This window comes from Xenopus laevis, chromosome 4L (genome assembly GCF_017654675.1).
Source record: "Xenopus laevis strain J_2021 chromosome 4L, Xenopus_laevis_v10.1, whole genome shotgun sequence".
Lineage (NCBI taxonomy): Eukaryota > Metazoa > Chordata > Amphibia > Anura > Pipidae > Xenopus > Xenopus laevis.
In genome coordinates this window covers 115915997-115938091 of record NC_054377.1, presented here as the reverse complement: position 1 = coordinate 115938091, position 22095 = coordinate 115915997, and positions in this window count along the sequence as shown.

Sequence of the window (22095 nt, the reverse complement as noted above, 5' to 3'; positions counted from 1 at the left end):
AGTTGGATGGATAGTGTACCAGATTGGTTCATGTATGGCCGCCTTTAGTCTGAAATTTGATGTCTTTTTTAGCAGGACATCAAACACAACTAAATTGAGTGTAATGTTTTATGTAAGACACACACTGTTTCTTTAAAGCCAATCAGTCATCACCACAAAAATGTATCTGGACTATCAATTTCCTGTGCGATGCTGAAGTTTACAAGCTCATGATGCAAGTGGAAACATTCCTTACTCTACATTTACTCTGTCCAATGACTAATTCAGTGTATTGGCTTATCTACATTAAACTCAAATGGCCTTTCATTTTCTAGTTGTCAGCTTACTGCCTTCAGGAAGCACAAGTCAGAGGTTAATATAAGAATGGGCCAGAAGAAGAAGCCCTAAGGGAGGGTCAGAATGTTGAAAGCAAAGCTGGCATCTGCATGTATCTCCACTCAAAGAGGATATTATCACAATAGCTTAATTTGCTCCATGACACAGAGCGAGTGTGTTCTTACACTGATACCCAGTGTGAAAATAATCATTTAATAACAGCAGCTAAGGTTATTGTTGTTACATCTGATTTTGATCACTTCCAATAACTTCTTGATTTGTTTGAGCATCAGATAACTCTTGGATTAACTCCATTTGACTGAGAAGTCCTGGCTGTCTAAACTGTAATATATATAAATCCTGTATAAGTTGAAACAAGAACAGCATATAACATAAATAGTATGTCAGTAACCATTACGAAATGGGGCTGATTTATTAATATTCAGATTTAATTTTTTTAAGCAATTGTATTTTTTCTCTAAAAATGTGTTTCTTTTAAAATTTTTCTAAAATTCTAAATTTTCAAGATTTAAGGGGCAGATTTATTAAGGGTCAAATAGTAAATCTGAATGAAATTTTTTTGGTCTCACGATTCAAATTTTCATCCCCCAATTCAAATGTAAATCCATATGTGATATTTATCACATACCGACAATGGAAACAGTTCTATTTCGAATATTCGCCACCTAAAACCTGTCAAGTTCATTTACAAGTCAATGGCAGAGGTCTGTTGAAGCATTTGAATATGTTAATTGCCTTCCTAACATTCTATTTTTTCAGAGGGAAAACTCAATTAGAATTCGATTCAAATTTGATTTGAAATTTTGGGTCCGGACTAGTCGATTGAATATTAGACATTAGAATTTTTTCTTAAATAACCTCCCAAAACAAATTCACATAAATTCAAAATTCGACCTTTGATAAATAACCCCCTAAGTGTAAAAGTCACAAAAAACTGTAATACACGACTGTGCCATGTAAAAACAGTTAAGGTCCCATAGAATTCTAAAATTGTTCACTGTGCGAACAATTATTCGCATTGCAAATAAATTTCAACAGATTTTTGCGTTAGCGACCGATATAACATTCTCCCATTAGAGATTTTTTTCACTACTAATTGTTTGATTTAAGAGTTTTAGAGATATTTGTATTTTATAGCGCATCGTTCAGCAATTTGTTTTCCGTTCTTATGGGGATTTTTTGATAACTTTTCCGGCATTTGTGGATTTAGAAAAATAGAGTTTAATCATGGTTTCAAAAATCTCTTAAAGGGGACCTGTCACCCTAAGAAATAATTTCAAATTCTTTTCTATCATGGTAGTTGAGCAAAATAAACTTTACTTACACTGTATTTATTATTTAAATTTTGTTTCCTTCTGTCTTGGAATTATACAATCACAGCAAGCAGGCAGCAGCCATTTTGTGGACACGGTTATTAAGGGCAATTGTGTATCACCCCAAAATCTTGTGTGTGCACCAGAATGGGGGACCAAATGTCCATGTGCAGTGCCCTACACAATTATAGAGCATGAGGAGGGAAGGGGGAATGTGGGGAGAGCAGTGACATGTAGGAAGTTCTGAATGGAAAGTGAAAGTAATTGACTGCCCCTCCTCTATGCCACGGGCATAGAGGCGGGGCAGGTAATATTTGATTGACAGTTTAGATATTTAAACACCTTTATAACAGGTATGGATGTTTTATTGAAAACATTTTTTAGGGTTTCATATTTAATTTGCAAAGGACTTTCATTATGCAGATTTTTATGTGTAGGTGACAGGTCCACTTTAATACTCACTCATTATTCATTTATAATAATCTTGTTATACTGGACATATGGTTTTGAGGAGTTACTTAAAATGACTAGGAAAATGACTTTTTGTTTTTATACACAAAGTGCAAAAATGGGTGGAACATGTTTTTGCACTTGTGTCCTGCTCTGCATCTTGAAAAATAGTTTCTATTTAAAATGCTGCCAGCAGTCAATAATGTATTCCTGCCTCCTTTATTTTAATGTAATTCAGGAGCGCAAGTTAGGGTTCACTGGAGGGCACTGGACGAAGGACAGGGCTGCTTTGCACCCATCGCACCTAGTGTTGGATTTCCAATTTATATAGGATTTCCAAAAGTGATAGATGTATAGAACCAGGGAAAACAACATAAAGTTGGAGATAGGAAAATAGAGTTTAACAAAAGGACATAATACTTTTTTAGAGGGGAGAGAAAAACATTAGTTAACATTCGAACTGGAAGCTTAACTACCATAGTAATGGAATTTGACCCAACACTGGCAGACCAGATAGACTAGATCTCAATACATTTTATGTTTCTAATACAGTGGATATGATATTATTAAGGAACTAAAATTTAAAAGCTAAATACTGAGCCAGAATAATGAGAACTTCTCAACTTTTTGATGAGAAAAAATAAGCTTAGTGTTTCACTGCAGTTCATTGCAATGTGGTCTGAAGCTATTGCATATAAAGATGCATCAAACCTTATACAGACATTACGTTAAAATGGCTCGCCATTCACCATAGTCCCAAGGTATTTAAATACCTCTGTATTGGTTTATGGACTAGTATATAACGCGTAAGGGTTGAAATGAAACATAACAAATTAGTAAACATCGACTGTGCATCAATCGTCTGTTTGGTGTTTATACAAAGGGCCTGTAAGTGTCACTGTGCACATGAGTTATACTGTGTATACATAGTACTTTCTATACTTCTTAAGAGTTGGAAGTTACTGTTGTGTAATGGCTGCATGAACCTGCTAATAAAGCACTGTATTACTCTACTCATCCTCGGCTACCACAGCATAACAGCCTGTAAGACCCCGGGAGCCTCCTACCTTTAGATGCACCGGTCCCTGGGTTCATCTGTGCGCAATCGGTCGCAAGCTGGTACTGAAAAGATGAAAATATGGGTCACTATATAATTCGGTAAAATAGATGAACTGGGTATAAACTCCACAGAGATTCTTTTTTATCAGCAATTGTTTGGATAGATTTGAAAGATAGGAAACATATGAATATGTAACTTTGATGGGATATTAAAGCCAATGTACAAATTACTGTATAAGAATCATTATTAATATTCAGAAACAAATATGTAGGGGTTTCAGGAAAACTGCTACTGAAAGTAATGGAGTGCAATGTGGTTTAAGTTTAACCAATGTAGTGAATGAGCCATTTTATTGAAAACCCCATGTTTGCAAATGCTTCCAAATTACTTCATACATACATTCATCGTTATTTTACTGGGGGGGGGGGGAAGCTGGCAGAGGTGACTACCAATTAACTGCTACAAAAACAGTTATTTTGCCTTACAGCATAATTTATATTTAGCCATTTTATTTTGTTTTATACTTCTCCACAGAGAACAGGGGGAGATTTAAGTGCAAAACATGTGTTTCAATTAAGTGAGTGTGGTCCTTCATTAATTTAAAAATAAAGTTTGTGTATAAAGGTTTCTTACACTTCTTGACCCAGAGTATGGTTCTTAAATGAGCAAAAAGCCTGACTGTTTTACATTCAAGAGCCTCGGAAAATCATTTTTAATAATCCCACACACAATATACAGCGGGCCATTCATTTCACATTCTTTCGTTATAGCGCAAGCGGATTTAATAGGAACAATCGTTCATATTTTTCCAATATTTTTGTCTTGGAAATGGGACCCTTGATTCTGTCTCACTATCAGGATTGATAAAAAACAATTAGGCTTTTGACATATGAAGCAGAGACAGAGCAAATTATCCTGCAATCTTAAGCTTATACAAACGAGCTAAAAGGTATCATCATATTTCCATTTCATTTTATCTTCCCATTTCATTTTCTTTACAGGTTGAGCTTAAAATGTATTTTTTCTTAATGGTGGATATAACAGAATCCATCAGCCACATACATCTGGATTTTGATTTTACTTTTACTGTGACCCATTCTCTGCTCGAAACCAAAACATAACTGCTTTAAGAGATAGATACACTCATGCGGTTAACACAAATTACATCATGATGTGGATATAGAGTGATACCGATTTATCAGATTTTTTAATGACTTTGGAAGTGTGAAGAGTATAATTTACATGGTGTACCTAACAAATAATTTTACCTTTTTTGGAAACGTGAACATTATATGAAACGTAAAATTTTTATTTTTGCCCCATTTTCATTTATTTGCTTGAATAAAGCTCAGAAAAATACCTTATTATCCATAATTAATAATTCTAAGAGTAATTCTAATAATACTAAGAGGAGAACTATTGGTTCCTCGTTTTTAATACTTTATAACAGTGGAATTATTCACATATAAATATGCAATATAATGTTGTTTATATTTAACATTACTGTCCTTTCCTAAAAAAGGAGTTTATATATTCATTGTAAGTGCTATAATTTTACTTTTTTAATATTCTAGAGGGAGGATTAATTAAAAGTCACGAGCGTTATTTAAAATGGCGCCTTTGCGAATGTTTAGCACTGCTCACAATTTAAAATCAGCCGTAGGCGAATATTATGAATATTTTTCGCTAAGCAAAGGCATGTCTTTATACCTGCTCTGGAGTATCGTTAAATATTTTGTTGCACAAAAGGTTTTACTATTACAAAATGTTATTACATCCAATGCAAATTTTCGCAAAAACTATTTGTTAGCAAACTTTGCGATGAAGATGTCTTTAATCAGTCAAAAAGGAAACAAACATGGTCAATAACGTTTGCAATCGTCTTTGCACAGGTTTTTTTGCACTAGCGAAACATATTACATTTCCCTCTAGGTCTTATCTACTAAAGCAAGAGCAAAGTGCAACCATTTATATAAATGCTATGTTATTTATAAAAAGGTACCTGTGTCAATACAAAAATAAAAAAATAAGGATGTCAGTTTGTGTTTACAATAACTTAAAATAGTAGAATAACGCAAATGAGAAGTACCCACTATAATATATGGAAACAAAAAATTCGTTCATAATAATATTCTATCGGGGGAATGTAATAAAAATCGCAAACAGAAAAACTATTCGCAATGCGAAAAGTTATGCCTTTGCGCGAACAAATTTTGCTTTGTGCGAATTTAATATAGATTTTGCGAGCCCGGAAACTGTTTAGCGACCACTTCCGACAGTGAAAGACCGTTTGCGAATTTTATAGTTTGCGGCAATGCGCAGTCAATGTAATAAAACTTCTTACTGAAAAAGTCGTTATGTTTGCTCCAAAAGATTACGACACCTTCAAGCACTTCTTATGAGTGCGCAATTAAAATTCGCAATGCGCAATTAAAATTCGCAATGCAATAACAGTTTAAGGAACAATATTACATTGCGAGATGTGGATTTTTAGTCTTATTGGTGCGAATTGTTTTGCTCTTTGCGACTTTTATTACATTCCCCTGTAAATGTTCATCAGTTCTACTAAAGCAAAAAATCGAATTAATAAATCAATACATTGCTGTTGCAAAACAGAAATGCAAACATAAATAGGAAAGAGCGCTAGTGAGAACAAATAATGTAAGGACAAAATAATTGCATAAATGATATCAAAAAATACAAGATGATTTATAATTAGGTTAATTATTATTAGCTGAAACTGGGAGCTGATAAAAACAAATACTGAGGAATAACCAACTATCTACAGGCTAACATATCCTAGATAAAAATAACTTAAATAATGCATACAATAATGTCATACCAACTTGTACTTTAAAATCAATATACAGATATTCAATTCATTATCCGGAAACCCCTTATCCAGAAAGCTCTGAATTACAGGATGATCATCAACCCTAGACTCCATTTAAATCAAATATTGTAATATTTGATAACATATTTCCATTTTCTCTGTCATAATATAACAGTACCTTGTACTTAATCCAAACTAAAATTTAATTAATCCTTATTAGGGACAAAACAATCCAATTGGGAGTAATTAATGTATAATTAGAATAGACTTAAAGGGGATGTAAAAGCAAAAAATCCCATCTTTATTTTCTTTAATGAAAAAGAAACCTATCTTCAATAGACTAGAATTAGAAAATGTGTTTGGTTTTACTTGCTCTGACTGCTGCGAGTAGGAAACTTTAGACGTTCCCTAGCTGCTCTACAATTTGTGCAAAACTCTGGCCTTTCTGTTTATTTCCCTGTACAGCAGCCGGCGACTGCATAGAGATTTGTATCCGCAACAGTCACAGGAAGTCAAGCAAAGGGGGGAAGTTCACTGCATACAACCCAGTTTTTCATAAAAACAGTACAGATTTTTTAATTGAAGTATATTGGGGATAGGTTTCTTTTTCAGTAAAAATGTAATTTAATTTTCCAAATTACTCAAAGACCCTTTATCTGGAAAACCCCAGTTCCACAACATTCGGGATAACAGGTCCCAAGATGCTTTACAGTAGCACCCTATTGTATGTTATACCTAATATATTGGCAAAATATTGGAACCTTAACACGTATATGTGTTTGTAATGCAATTCCAGCCTTAGCTGAGCGATCATTGCGTTAACTTCAGTAAGGGGTAAATTAATTAAGGTTCAAGTTGTGTTTTCCACGAAAATGCGAGTTTTATACCCGACCCTGGAAATAGTTAGATTCCAAAAATACACCATCTAAAACGTCGAGGTCATGCAGGAGTCAAGGGCAGAGGTCCCTTGAACCATTTGAAGATGTTGAAAAAAACCCTCTAATTTTTTGAGATTTCTTATATATACCCCGACCCTGGAAATGGCTAGAATCCGAAAATACACCATCTAAAACCTGTCGAGGTCATATAGGAGTGAACCATTTGATGATGTTTTTTTCAGAGGGTTTTGCCCAAAAACTCAATCAATTTGAGCGATTCAAAATTTTTGTTAACGCTGAATCAAGTTTTTACCATTGTTTGAGTTCTTGCTAAAACTCTAAAATTTGACCTTTAATAAATAACCCCCTTAGTTTACAGATGGAAATTGATGATTTTTCCCAATCAATGGACTGCTCCTTGTGGCAGTTATACATTGTGTCCTAAATGAGTGCTGTATGTCTAATCACACTGCTCTACAGTCCAACCAGATTTACTGTATGTGCAAGTGTTCTCCCCCTGTGCAACACTATGCAAGTTGTGGAAGTAAAGCTATACGTGGTCACACTGCAGATTATTCCTCCTTTTTGATGCAGTGGTTTCTTAGGGGCTGATTCTCCTCCTGTGTTTAACCTGTGTAATGTGTGCTATCTTGCCTGTCATTTTGTTTCCTTATAAAAAACGTGTGGGTTGAAAAATGTTTTTTCTCAATTTACATTTTTCTTATCTATGGAAATGCCTTTTTTATCTCTATTTTAAAGGGGTGGTTCACCTTTAAGGTAAATTTTATTATGTTATAGAACAGCCAATTCTAAGCAACCTTTTAATTGGTTTTCATTATTTATTTTTTTATAGTTTTATAGTTATTTGCCTTTTTCTTCTGATTCTTTGCAGCTTTCAAATGGGCATCACGGACTCCCTTCTAAAAAAACAAATGCTATATAAAGCTACAAATGTATTGTTATTGCTACTTTTTATTACTGATCCTTTTATTCAGGCCCTCTCCTATTCATATTCCAGTCTCTTATTCAAATCAATGCATGGTTGCTAGGGTAATTTGGAACCCAGTTACCAGATTGCTTAAGATGCAAATTGAAGAGCTGCTGAATAAAAAGCTAAATAACTCAAAAACCTTCAATAATAAAAAATAAAAACAAATTGCAAATTGTGTCAGAATATCACTCTCTACATCATACTAAAAGTTATCTCGAAGGTATCACCCTGAATCATATCTTATCTTTATTAACCAGGTAAGACATTTTCCCCTTAGCTGGGAATGGAACACAGAAACCTAGAATCTATGAAATGTGATAGCCAGGTCCTGACGAGAGCTGGTGCAGTAGATTCTACATTCTAAACTCCTAGGAATGAATTGGTGTAAACATATTCACAGTGGTCCTCTGAGCACTTTTGGAATTAGAAAAGTTTTAAACTGTTAGGCAGGATTCAGCTATCTATTAAAGTTTTAAATAAAATTTCTATAGCAAGTTTCTTTGCACTTTAACTCACAAATTCGAACAGAGTTTCCAAAACTTAAAGAATTATTAAGAGCAAAAAACTCAAATGTCAAAATTTTGCAACTAAAAGCTGCCAAATTCATATAGCAGCCAATGGTAGGTGGCATAGGCAAAATGTAAGCAATATTTTAAATGTGAATGTTTTGACACTAAAAATTACAAATTCACAGTATTTGAGTTTTTTCACATTCAAGTTTGGTAAGTTTTTTAGTTTATTTGAATTCTAAAAAACTCTAGAATTCACACACAAACTAATCACAAAATAAGTCTCTTCACTGTCTCTGCACTTCCTGCATTCAGTTAACCCTTGGGATGCTGACTTTCAGTTGAGCTAAAAGCCTGCTATTAGCATTTTAAAACTGCAAAAACTAAATACAGAAAATCAATGTAAGTTCAGAGAAGCACCCTGAGTAAGTTTGCATCAACACATTTTTGGGTTTAGATCCCTTTAAGCAGTTAAAATACTTAGTGCATCCCCCTTCATTTTGCTCATGGCGGGAAGACAACATTATAATGAATAAATATAAACTATACAGAGATTAATTGCCATGTTATAGGAGACACAGTCCAGAGCTTACAATGTAAGTAAGTTCAGATATTGTATTCATAAGTCAAAAATAAATTCTATACATATTTTAAAGATGAAAATATTCTTTTAGCCTGTACAGGTATAGGATCACTTATCCGGAAACCCGATATCCAGAAAGCTCCGAATTACGCAATGGCTGTCTCTCATAGACTCCATTTTATCCAAATAATCCAAATTTTTAAAAATTATTTCCTTTTTCTCTGTAACAATAAAACAGTAGCTTGTACTTGATCCAAACTAAGATATAATTAATCCTTATTGGAAGCAAAACCAGCCTATTGGGTTTATTTAATGTTTAAATGAATTTCTAGTAGACTCAAGGCATGAAGACCCAAATTACAGAAAGATCCGTTATCCAGAAAACCCCAGGTCCCAAGTATTCTGGATAACAGGTCCCATACCTGTACTACTTAAAGACAAAGGAGCAAAATTAAACAAAGGTTATGCATAAATTGCAAATGCCCATTTATCAATAGCAACCAGAAGTTCACCTTTACTGGTCTAGTGTAATTAAAATAATGAAAAAAAAACCGAATTCACAGCTATGGGTTCCAAATAGCCATAACCCTGAAACCTTTCATTTAATGTATCTATTAATTAACTAATCCTGTTTTCTGAATGCGCAAATTAAAACACTACAAGGCTGTGTATTTATGCACATGGTAAGGGCTGTTTGGTTAGAAAACATCTGAGAAACACTAAACCACTTTTCTGTAGTGAGAGGTATGTGCCAACATCACTGTAGGGGTGAATGGTTAAAATGGGGTTTAAGATTGCAATTAGCTATATTAATTACAAGTCAATAATGTGGATATTAAATAAGGAACACTGGATACTTTCATATGCACAGCATTTAAAAAAATCTGCCAGCTACTAGGGTTTTACTGTAAGAACACTTGTAAAGAATAAAATATAGCACAAACTGCATGAATTATCTACGCCGGAGGGCTGTGCAGCGCATTTGTGACACAGAGACATTTAATTCTTTAAGGAAATGGAGCAGAGATTAAATTAGTGGTTTGGCTAAGGCTATAGGTGTATTCTAGTTAAACTGTAATCAGCCTTTGTTCAGCGTATACGGACTGTCACTGCTGGGTTACAGATTTACTGTCAGCAGGCAGGTGTGACATTTTTAAAATATGGAAAAAGATTAGAATGCATTCCAGACCACAGATGATGTGATTTTCATGGGCCGTGCTGCTTTTGGAAAACCATTCATTTGTAACCATATGAAACAAACCGCATTAAAAATGGTAAGTTTTATGTATTCTTTATGAAATATCCTTCCCGTGTTCTGCCATTTTAGCTCAGCAAAAAGTCAACCAATAACTTACGTATCAAAATAATGTGGATTTATGGAATGCAATATGGTGTTGCATGTCTTACGCTTTCTCAGCGTAGTTTATGAAAATAATCACTAGGCCTTTCTGTGAACTAGAATGTTTATTTAACATCTAGACTATAACTGGTTTTTTTTCATTTCTTTTTATAACTACACTAAAATATTGCATATTGTGACATGTTTATTCCCTACCACCTGAAAATATATCAGCAGCTAAACTAGAAAGGGAACCTGTTATACAGAATGCTCAGGACCTGGGGTTTTCCAGATAAAGGATGTTTCTGTCTACTAAAAAATCTACTAGAAAATCATTTAAATATTAAATAAACCCAATGTGACTGTAAGGATTCATTATATCTTAGTTGAGATCAAGTACATGGTACTGCTTTTTTATTACACAGAAAAAGGAAATCATTTTTTTAAAGATTTGAATTACTTGATTAAAATGGAGCCTATGGGGCATGGCCTTTTCGTAACTAAATGGATAACAGGTTTCTGGATGATGGATCCCATATCTGTACTTTAATATGTTTGGTCTGATGATAACACAGCATATATATAATCTACAGTATACTAGCTTTGTGATTACTAGTGTTCCATTGCACAACCATTCATAAATTCTATTCTATAAACACTTTTGGGGATGTAGGGTCTTGGCAAAAAATAATCTCCCTAATGACAGCTAAGATAGCTGAGAACAAGCCATTATGCACAATATCTGTTACTAATCTAGTGTTCTTTTGTCTTTTACGGTCCTTCTCCACCTCAGGTTCCCAATGTCCAATTCCATGAGCAAAATAAATAGAACCTTATATTGAAAATACAGTATTTTATTTAACATCATTCTTAGTTGTGTTATAAAGCAGTAATTTCACCATTTGTTGCGGCTGTTTTGCTCAACAGATAAGGAGTCCAAAATGCTGATGGATAATCTGTGCTCTGGTAATCTAATAAAATGCCTCTCTGTTTATATGTTTTTCTGTTTGCACTGTTACAAAAACCATAGCGATAACTAAAACGCAAAAATTTTGTTCAGGGCAAGTCCCATTTATTGAATTCAAGTTTAAAGGGGAACTATCACGAAAATAAAAATTTTAAATAAGCTCCATCATACTGAAACAAGAAACTTTCTAAATACAATCAAGTTCATCTTCACTGTTCCTCTCTCAGAATCTGTTTCTCTTCATTCTGTCTTCATGCAGGAGTTGGGTGTCAGATAATCATTGACAGTTAGATCCAATATATCTTATAGGGGTGCTTCTTTTGCCAAGAAGATGTATTCAAGCTCACTCTATTAAAATCACCAGCAATCCTGTCTGTCTACATGCAGAATTTGTGCAAAAGGCAGTTATTTTGTTAGATTTTGTTTGTAATGGAATCAGTTATTTGAATGAGCTCTAATACATCTGCTAGGAAAGATATATTGGATCTGTCAATGATTATCTGACACCCAACTGCTGCAAGAAGACAGAATGAAGAGAAACGGATGCTGAGAGAGGGATAGTGAAGATAAACGTGATTGTTTCAGAAATTATGCAGAATTTGTTTTTGTATTTACAAAGTTTATATTAAATTTTCATTTTTGCGATAGTTCCCCTTTAACAAGGTGGTCTACTTCCCTCAAAAAAAGCTGAAAGTCGCACTTTCAATCCAGGGTATGTGTGAACACATCTCAGCTAAAACATAACATTTAATCATATAATTATTGAAAAAAAAAATCTGCCAGATATTGGTTCAGTATGGATTATGTATAATGCAGATTGTACGGAAGTGTTCATTTTTGGCATGATACTGCCTTACTGCTTTTCTACTGAATGATATGTAGTACCTATTATCTCTTCGAGCATTGGAGGCCTCCATGGGGCATTGTTATTTTTGATTGTTGATGTTTTGAAGGTTAGTGCAGTGAGCATGGCCCTCTTTAAACCCTTTATCAATCAGTATTTGAATGAAAATGTTATGTTTGATGTACACACCATTCCATAGTACAGTGGAATATGTTGGTTACTCCAAAGTTACAAAACAGTGGTGCTCCAGATCTCCATCTTGTTTACAAACAGACATATAATTGCTTAAAATATTTACTGTCATGAAAAGTTTGTATTACAGTGTTAAATACATACAGTTGCAGTCAAACAGTGGTTACAAAGCTTGTAGATGTTTAAGTATGAATTTGAATGCAATTCTACTGATATTGACAAAAAAAGAAAGATAACACTGCCATAATTTGGAGGTGTAACATTAGAGGCAGCTGTTCTGTTGACTTCCAGGGGCCTTTTGAGGGTCCTGGGTAATGTATAGGTTGACTCATATGTGCAAAGCAGATTATCTTCTCCAAGGTGGGTGTTGGCCGGAAAAAGATTTTGCTATGGGACTCAGTATCTAGTTCCACTACCGCATCTGTTATTGTTGCTTTAAGGTGGCAGTGTGCATTAAACACCTAACTTGCAGCTGTGCCTGTAAACAGTTCCAGATATATTTTTATGACCTTTAATGAATAGCAGAAAAGAATATAGTATAAAATAACTCTAAAGGTTGTTGCCACTGGGGTGATATTCTTATACCTGAAATAAGATTATATATCAATAATTGAAAGCAATTTACTTGCATCCTTACTTGTAGCAGAGAGAGAGAGGAGCATACTAGTAAAATACCCTCAGTACGCCACTAGGGATCTAGAAACTATTAAGCACTTTTAATTTGAATGTGTTTTTCTGCATTTTGTTGTCCAATGATATTAACTTTTGAGTAACAAAAAAAAAAATCAAAATGATTCAGCTGAATTGGCATAGCTGTTATTCTGGCCATGTGCAAGTGAAAGGTTTTCATTGAAGTGGAAGCCCAGTTATTACAACAGGGTGTTCTTATCACCTCTGCTATGATTTGCAGTCTTTTGCAGAGCTGCCAGCATTTCCTAATTTCTAGGGTCAATCCCTGATTTTGGCTGTCTGTCCCTGGAAATGTTTCTGTTTTTTATAACTAAAGAAGGGTGAAGAAGTATTTCATTGACCTTATGACTATAAATCAGTTCTAAGAGCCTTCAGTTTAAAACAGAATTACTTGGATCTTTCTCCACCTGTTCTATCCTATGTGACAGACCATCTTTTTGACATCTCCTCCTAGATGTTACAGCCTTACCTAAGATTCACCCTGCCTAAAACTTAATTAAAATAACAGTAACATCAAAAATCCAATTGTTTTAAAGTAATAAAAATATAATGCAGTGTTGCCCTGCACTAGTAAAACTGCTGTGTTTGCTTCAGAAACAATACTTTTGTTTATATAAATAAGCTGCTGTGTAGCAATGGGGGCAGCCATTGAACTGAGAAAAGGCTCAGGTTACACAACAGATAGCAGATCTCTCTATTATACCCCACATCCAAACTCTAGGAAAATCCTGTTCCTATCAACTGTGCAATACAGCTAGGGATGTAGCGAACGTCGGAAAAAAAGTTCGCGAACATATTCGCGAACTTGCGCAAAAACGCGAGCGGTTCGCGAACGGTTCGCGAACCCCATAGACTTCAATGGGAAGGCGAACTTTAACATCTAGAAAAGACATTTCTGGCCAGAAAAATGATTTTAAAGTTGTTTAAAGGGTGCAACGACCTGGACAGTGGCATGCCAGAGGGGGATCAAGGGCAAAAATGTATCTGAAAAATCTGCCTGTGTGTGCTTGGAAGAGATAGTGTAGGGGGAGAGCTGTTAGTGATTTCAGGGACAGATGATAGTAAGTTTGCTGGCTAGTAATCTGCTTGATACTGCTCTGTATTGGAGGGACAGAAGTCTGCAGGGATTTGAGGGACATTTTAGCTTAGGTAGCTTTGCTGGCTAGTAATCTACTGTTCTCTTTAAACAACTGCCATACGTTGACCTTGTAGGCATTGTTTGCCCAGTTTTTTTGGACGCAGCCACTGAAGCACAGTTGCCAGAAAAAATATGCCATATAAATGCTGAAAATAGTCATTTTTCGCCATACGTTGACCTTGTAGACATTGTTTGCCCAGTTTTTTTGGACGCAGCCACTGAAGCACAGTTGCCAGAAAAATTATGCCATATAAATGCTGAAAATATAAATTTTTTTGGTTGCAGCCACTGAAGCACAGAGGCCAGAAAAATTATGCCATATAAATGCAGAAAATATGCATTTTTTTGGTCGCAGCCACTGAAGCACAGTTGACAGAAAAATTATGCCATATAAATGCTGAAAATATAAACTTTTTTGGTTGCAGCCACTGAAGCACAGAGGCCAGAAAAATTATGCCATATAAATGCAGAAAACATGCATTTTTTTGGTCGCAGCCACTGAAGCACAGTTGACAGAAAAATTATGCCATATAAATGCTGAAAATATAAATTTTTTTGGTTGCAGCCACTGAAGCACAGAGGCCAGAAAAATTATGCCATATAAATGCAGAAAATATGCATTTTTTTGGTCGCAGCCACTGAAGCACAGTTGCCAGAAAAAATATGCCATATAAATGCTGAAAATAGTCATTTTTTGCCATATACGTTGAGTCAACGTATGGCAAAAAATGACTATTTTCAGCATTTATATGGCATATTTTTTCTGGCCTCTGTGCTTCAGTGGCTGCGGCCAAAAAAACTGGGCAAACAATGCCTAGAAGGTCAACGTCGTTGACCTTGTAGGTATTGTTTGCCCAGTTTTTTTGGCCGCAGCCACTGAAGCACAGAGGCCAGAAAAAATATGCCATATAAATGCTGAAAATAGTCATTTTTTTGGTCGCAGCCACTGAAGCACAGTTGCCAGAAAAATTATGCCATATAAATGCTGAAAATATAAATTTTTTTGGTTGCAGCCACTGAAGCACAGAGGCCAGAAAAATTATGCCATATAAATGCAGAAAATATGCATTTTTTTGGTTGCAGCCACTGAAGCACAGAGGCCAGAAAAATTATGCCATATAAATGCAGAAAATATGCATTTTTTTGGATGCAGCCACTGAAGCACAGTTGCCAGAAAAAATATGCCATATAAATGCTGAAAATAGTCATTTTTTGCCATACGTTGACCTTGTAGACATTGTTTGCCCAGTTTTTTTGGTTGCAGCCACTGAAGCACAGAGGCCAGAAAAAATTAAACCAGTAGGGTTTGCACCCTAGTTTGTAACGGTGGCGGAGGGAGGAGGAGGACGCTAAAGGACAGCTGTGTGTGGAGTCATGAGGCTTGAAGAGAAGGACAGCTGCATAGAAGTCAGAACAAGTCTTCCGGCGTGCAGTAACCCTCCGAGATCCACCCCTCATTCATTTTAATAAAGGTCAGGTAATCGACACTTTTGTGACCTAGGCGAGTTCTCTTCTCAGTTACAATCCCTCCTGCTGCACTGAAGGTCCTTTCTGAGAGCACACTTGAGGCTGGGCAAGACAAGAGGTTCATGGCAAATTGTGACAGCTCTGGCCACAGATCAAGCCTGCGCACCCAGTAGTCCAGGGGTTCATCGCTCCTCAGAGTGTCGATATCTGCAGTTAATGCCAGGTAGTCCGCTACCTGCCGGTCGAGGCGTTCTTTGAGGGTGGATCCAGAAGGGTTGTGGCGCTGCCTTGGACAGAAAAACATTTGCATGTCTGACGTTACAGACTGGCCAAAGGGCTTTGTCCTTGCAGGTGTGCTCGTGGCAGGATTACTGGCACCTCTGCCCCTGGAATGTTGATGAGTTCCTGAAGTGACATCACCCTTAAAAGCATTGTACAACATGTTTTGCAGGCTGGTTTGTAAATGCCGCATCTTTTCGGACTTGTGGTATGTTGGTAACATTTCTGACACTTTATGCTTGTACCGAGGGTCTAGTAGCGTTGCGACCCAGTACAGGTCCTTCTCCTTAAGCCTCTTGATACGGGGGTCCTTCAACAGGCATGACAGCATGAAAGACCCCATTCTCACAAGGTTGGATGCAGAGCTATCCATCTCCGCTTCCTCATTATCAAGGACTGCATCATCCACGGTCTCCTCCCCCCAGCCACGTACAAGACCAGGGGTCCCCAAAAGGTCACCACTAGCCCCCTGGGAAGCCTGCTCCTGTTGGTCCTCCTCCTCCTCCTCCACAAAGCCACCTTCCTCCTCTGACTCCACTTCTGGCACCTCTCCCTGCGTTGCAGCAGGTGCCTGGGTTCGTTCTGGTGATTCCGACCAGAAATCGTGCGCTTCCAGCTCCTCGTCACGCTGGTCTACAGCCTCATCTGTCACTCGTCGCACGGCACGCTCCAGGAAGAAAGCGAAGGGTATTAGGTCGCTGATGGTGCCTTCGGTGCGACTGACCATATTTGTCACCTCTTCAAAAGGTCGCATGAGCCTGCAGGCATCGCGCATAAGCACCCAGTAACGGGGGAAAAAAATCCCCAGCTGTGCAGATCCAGTCCTACCACCCAGTTCAAAAAGGTACTCGTTGACGGCCCTTTGTTGTTGCAGCAGACGTTCCAACATAAGGAGCGTTGAATTCCAGCGAGTCTGGCTGTCAGAAATCAAACGCCTGACTGGCATGTTGTAGCGCTGCTGAATGTCAGCAAGGCGTGCCATGGCTGTGTAGGAACGTCTGAAATGGGCCGACACCTTTCTGGACTGGGTGAGAACGTCCTGGAATCCTGGGTACTTGGAGACAAAACGTTGGACTATTAAATTTAACACATGTGCCATGCAGGGCACATGTGTTAAATTGCCTAGTCTCAACGCTGCCAACAGATTGCTTCCATTGTCACACACCACTTTTCCGATCTGCAGTTGGTGTGGGGTCAGCCACCGATCGGCCTGTGACTGCAGAGATGACAGGAGTACAGATCCGGTATGGTTTTTGCTTTCCAGGCACGTCATCCCCAAGACAGCGTGACAACGGCGTACCTGGCACGTCGAATAGCCTAGGGGGAGCTGGGGGTGCACAGGTGTGGAGGAGGAGAAGGAGGACCCAGCAGCAGAGTAAGAAGAAGAAGAAGACGAGGTAGAGAGCGATGGAGGAGTAGAGGTGGTGGCAGAACCGCGTGCAATCCGTGGCGGTGACACCAACTCCACTGTTGTTGTTGAGCTACCCATTCCCTGCTTCCCAGCCATTACCAAGTTCACCCAGTGGGCAGTGTAGGTGACATACCTGCCCTGACCATGCTTGGAGGACCATGCGTCAGTAGTCATATGGACCTTTGGCCCAACACTAAGTGACAGAGATGCGGTAACTTGGCTCTGCACATGTTGGTACAGGTGTGGTATTCCCTTTTTAGAAAAAAAATTGCGGCTGGGTACCTTCCACTGCGGTGTCCCAATTGCTACAAATTTGCGGAAGGCCTCAGAGTCCACCAGCTGGTATGGTAAAAGCTGGCGGGCTAAGAGTGCAGACAAGCCAGCTGTCAGACGCCGGGCAAGGGGGTGACAGTCAGACATTGGCTTCTTACGCTCAAACATGGCCTTCACAGAAACTTGGCTGGTGGCAGATGACTGGGAATGGGAACAGGTGGTCAAGGTGGAAGGCGGAGTGGAGGGTGGTTCAGACGGGTCAAGGAGAGCAGAGGTAGAGCAGTAAGATGCTGGACCAGAAGGAGTGTGGCTTTTAGTTTGCCTGTTGCCTTTGAGGTGTTGCTCCCAAAGTGCTTTGTGCTTGCCGCTCATGTGCCTTCGCATAGAAGTTGTACCTATGTGGCTGTTGGGCTTACCAAGGCTCAGTTTCTGACTGCACTCATTGCAAATTACAATGCTTTTGTCAGAGGCACACACATTAAAAAAATCCCACACTGCTGACTTTTTGGAAGTGTGCGATCTGGCGGTAACAGTAGAAGTTGGCGGAGTTGGCGGTATTGGCGGCAATGGCGGGTGCGTTGGCCGGCTGAACACAGGTGCCGATACATGTTGTTGCCCTGCTGATCCCTGCGGGCTGTCCTCCCTGCTTCTTCTAAGTCTTATTCTCCTACTGCCTCTCTGACTCTCCGTCTCTCCATCTGAACTACCCTCCTCTTGCTCTCTTCTACTAGGCACCCACAAAACATCAATCTCCTCATCATCATTCTCCTCAGATGCATCAATTTCTTCTGACACATCACAGAAGGAAGCAGCAGCGGGACCTCCTCCTCATCACTCATTATGTCCATCTCTATCGTGTTCTCTGCCAGAATTAAATCTGGTGTAAGGTCCTCATCTCCTTCATCTTCTTCTGGCAATAATGGTTGCGCATTACTCAGTTCAAGAAACTCATTGGAAAATAACTCCTCTGACCCCAGTGAAGAAGGGGCACCGGTGGTGGAGGAAGTGTTACGTGGGGTGGCCATAGCAGTGGAGGATGAGGAGGATGTTGTGGTAAAGTTAGAAACGGTAGAGGATGGGGTGTGCTGTGTAAGCCAGTCAACTACCTCTTCAGCATTTTGGGAGTTCAGGGTCATTGGCTTTTTAAAACTGGGCAATTTGCTAGGGCCACAGGATTGCATAGCAGCACGGCCCCTAGCACGGCCTCTGCGTGGCGGCCTGCCTTTGCCTGGCATTATTTTTAAAAAAACAACAACAACAACAAAAACTCAGTTGGTTTTTCTGGAAACGATAATACACACAGCTAGATGGCGGGTTGAAGAAAACACTGTGCAAATAATGCCTACAAAGTCAACGTATACACTACTACAGCGGTGGATACGGATTACGTAAAATATATGAATGCTGCTTGAAAAAAAGTAACTCAAGTGGTTTTTCTAGAGACGATAATATTATCAATATTTAGACAAAATGTGAACAAGGTCACACAGCTCGATGGCGGGTTGAAGAAAACAGTGTGCAAATAATGCCTACAAGGTCAACGTATACACTACTACAGCGGTGGATACGGATTACGTAAAATATATGAATGCTGCTTGAAAAAAAGTAACTCAAGTGGTTTTTCTAGAGACGATAATATTATCAATATTTAGACAAAATGTGAACAAGCTCACACAGCTCGATGGCGGGTTGAAGAAAACAGTGTGCAAATAATGCCTACAAGGCCAACGTATACACTACTACAGCGGTGGATACGGATTACGTAAAATATATGAATGCTGCTTGAAAAAAGTGACTCCGGTGTTTTTTCTGGAGACGGTAATATTATGGATATTTAGACAGAATGGGAACAAGGTCACACAGCTCGATGGCGGGTTGAAGAAAACAGTGTGCAAATAATGCCTACAAGGCCAACGTATACACTACTACAGCGGTGGATACGGATTACGTAAAATATATGAATGCTGCTTGAAAAAAGTGACTCCGGTGTTTTTTCTGGAGACGGTAATATTATGGATATTTAGACAGAATGGGAACAAGGTCACACAGCTCGATGGCGGGTTGAAGAAAACAGTGTGCAAATAATGCCTACAAGGCCAACGTATACACTACTACAGCGGTGGATACGGATTACGTAAAATATATGAATGCTGCTTGAAAAAAGTGACTCCGGTGTTTTTTCTGGAGACGGTAATATTATGGATATTTAGACAGAATGGGAACAAGGTCACACAGCTCGATGGCGGGTTGAAGAAAACAGTGTGCAAATAATGCCTACAAGGCCAACGTATACACTACTACAGCGGTGGATACGGATTACGTAAAATATATGAATGCTGCTTGAAAAAAGTGACTCCGGTGTTTTTTCTGGAGACGGTAATATTATGGATATTTAGACAGAATGGGAACAAGGTCACACAGCTCGATGGCGGGTTGAAGAAAACAGTGTGCAAATAATGCCTACAAGGCCAACGTATACACTACTACAGCGGTGGATACGGATTACGTAAAATATATGAATGCTGCTTGAAAAAAGTGACTCCGGTGTTTTTTCTGGAGACGGTAATATTATGGATATTTAGACAGAATGGGAACAAGGTCACACAGCTCGATGGCGGGTTGAAGAAAACAGTGTGCAAATAATGCCTACAAGGCCAACGTATACACTACTACAGCGGTGGATACGGATTACGTAAAATATATGAATGCTGCTTGAAAAAAGTGACTCCGGTGTTTTTTCTGGAGACGGTAATATTATGGATATTTAGACAGAATGGGAACAAGGTCACACAGCTCGATGGCGGGTTGAAGAAAACAGTGTGCAAATAATGCCTACAAGGCCAACGTATACACTACTACAGCGGTGGATACGGATTACGTAAAATATATGAATGCTGCTTGAAAAAAGTGACTCCGGTGTTTTTTCTGGAGACGGTAATATTATGGATATTTAGACAGAATGGGAACAAGGTCACACAGCTCGATGGCGGGTTGAAGAAAACAGTGTGCAAATAATGCCTACAAGGCCAACGTATACACTACTACAGCGGTGGATACGGATTACGTAAAATATATGAATGCTGCTTGAAAAAAGTGACTCCGGTGTTTTTTCTGGAGACGGTAATATTATGGATATTTAGACAGAATGGGAACAAGGTCACACAGCTCGATGGCGGGTTGAAGAAAACAGTGTGCAAATAATGCCTACAAGGCCAACGTATACACTACTACAGCGGTGGATACGGATTACGTAAAATATATTATGGCTGCTTGAAAAAAGTGACTCCGGTGTTTTTTCTGGAGACGGTAATATTATGGATATTTAGACAGAATGGGAACAAGGTCACACAGCTCGATGGCGGGTTGAAGAAAACAGTGTGCAAATAATGCCTACAAGGCCAACGTATACACTACTACAGCGGTGGATACGGATTACGTAAAATATATGAATGCTGCTTGAAAAAAGTGACTCCGGTGTTTTTTCTGGAGACGGTAATATTATGGATATTTAGACAGAATGGGAACAAGGTCACACAGCTCGATGGCGGGTTGAAGAAAACAGTGTGCAAATAATGCCTACAAGGCCAACGTATACACTACTACAGCGGTGGATACGGATTACGTAAAATATGTGAATGCTGCTTGAAAAAAGTGACTCCGGTGTTTTTTCTGGAGACGGTAATATTATGGATATTTAGACAGAATGGGAACAAGGTCACACAGCTCGATGGCGGGTTGAAGAAAACAGTGTGCAAATAATGCCTACAAGGCCAACGTATACACTACTACAGCGGTGGATACGGATTACGTAAAATATATGAATGCTGCTTGAAAAAAGTGACTCCGGTGTTTTTTCTGGAGACGGTAATATTATGGATATTTAGACAGAATGGGAACAAGGTCACACAGCTCGATGGCGGGTTGAAGAAAACAGTGTGCAAATAATGCCTACAGGGCAAATAATGCCTAAAAGGTCAACTTATACACTACTACAGCGGTAGTAAAATAAAAAAAAGTAAAATAAAAAAAAAATGAATATTAAAAAAAAAAATTAAAGTTGGTGCTGCTGAACTACTAGGAGCAGCAGATTAGCACACCAGTCCCACTCCCCAACACTGCTAGACTAATAGCACTGGGCTCTTATAGTAGTAGTAGTAGTAGTAGTAGTAAAACAACAAAAAAATAAATAAAAGCAGTCCTTACAAGGACTACTGTTATTGCAGCAGTCAGCAGATGAGATCAGAAGCAGGACAGCTGCCCACTGCAGCTACATACAGAGCACTGCAGTAGAAGGTAGATTACTAGCCAGCAAAGCTACCTAAGCTAAAATGTCCCTCAAACCCCTGCAGACTTCTGTCCCTCCAATAACAGAGCAGTATCAAAACGATTACTAGCCAGCAAACTTTCAACTGTCCCTGAAATCACTAACAGGCAGCAGCTCTCTCCCTACACTATCTCTTCAGCACACACAGGCAGAGTGAAAAAACGCTGCAGGGCTTCGGTTTTTATAGGGAAGGGGAGTGGTCCAGGGGAGAGCTTCCT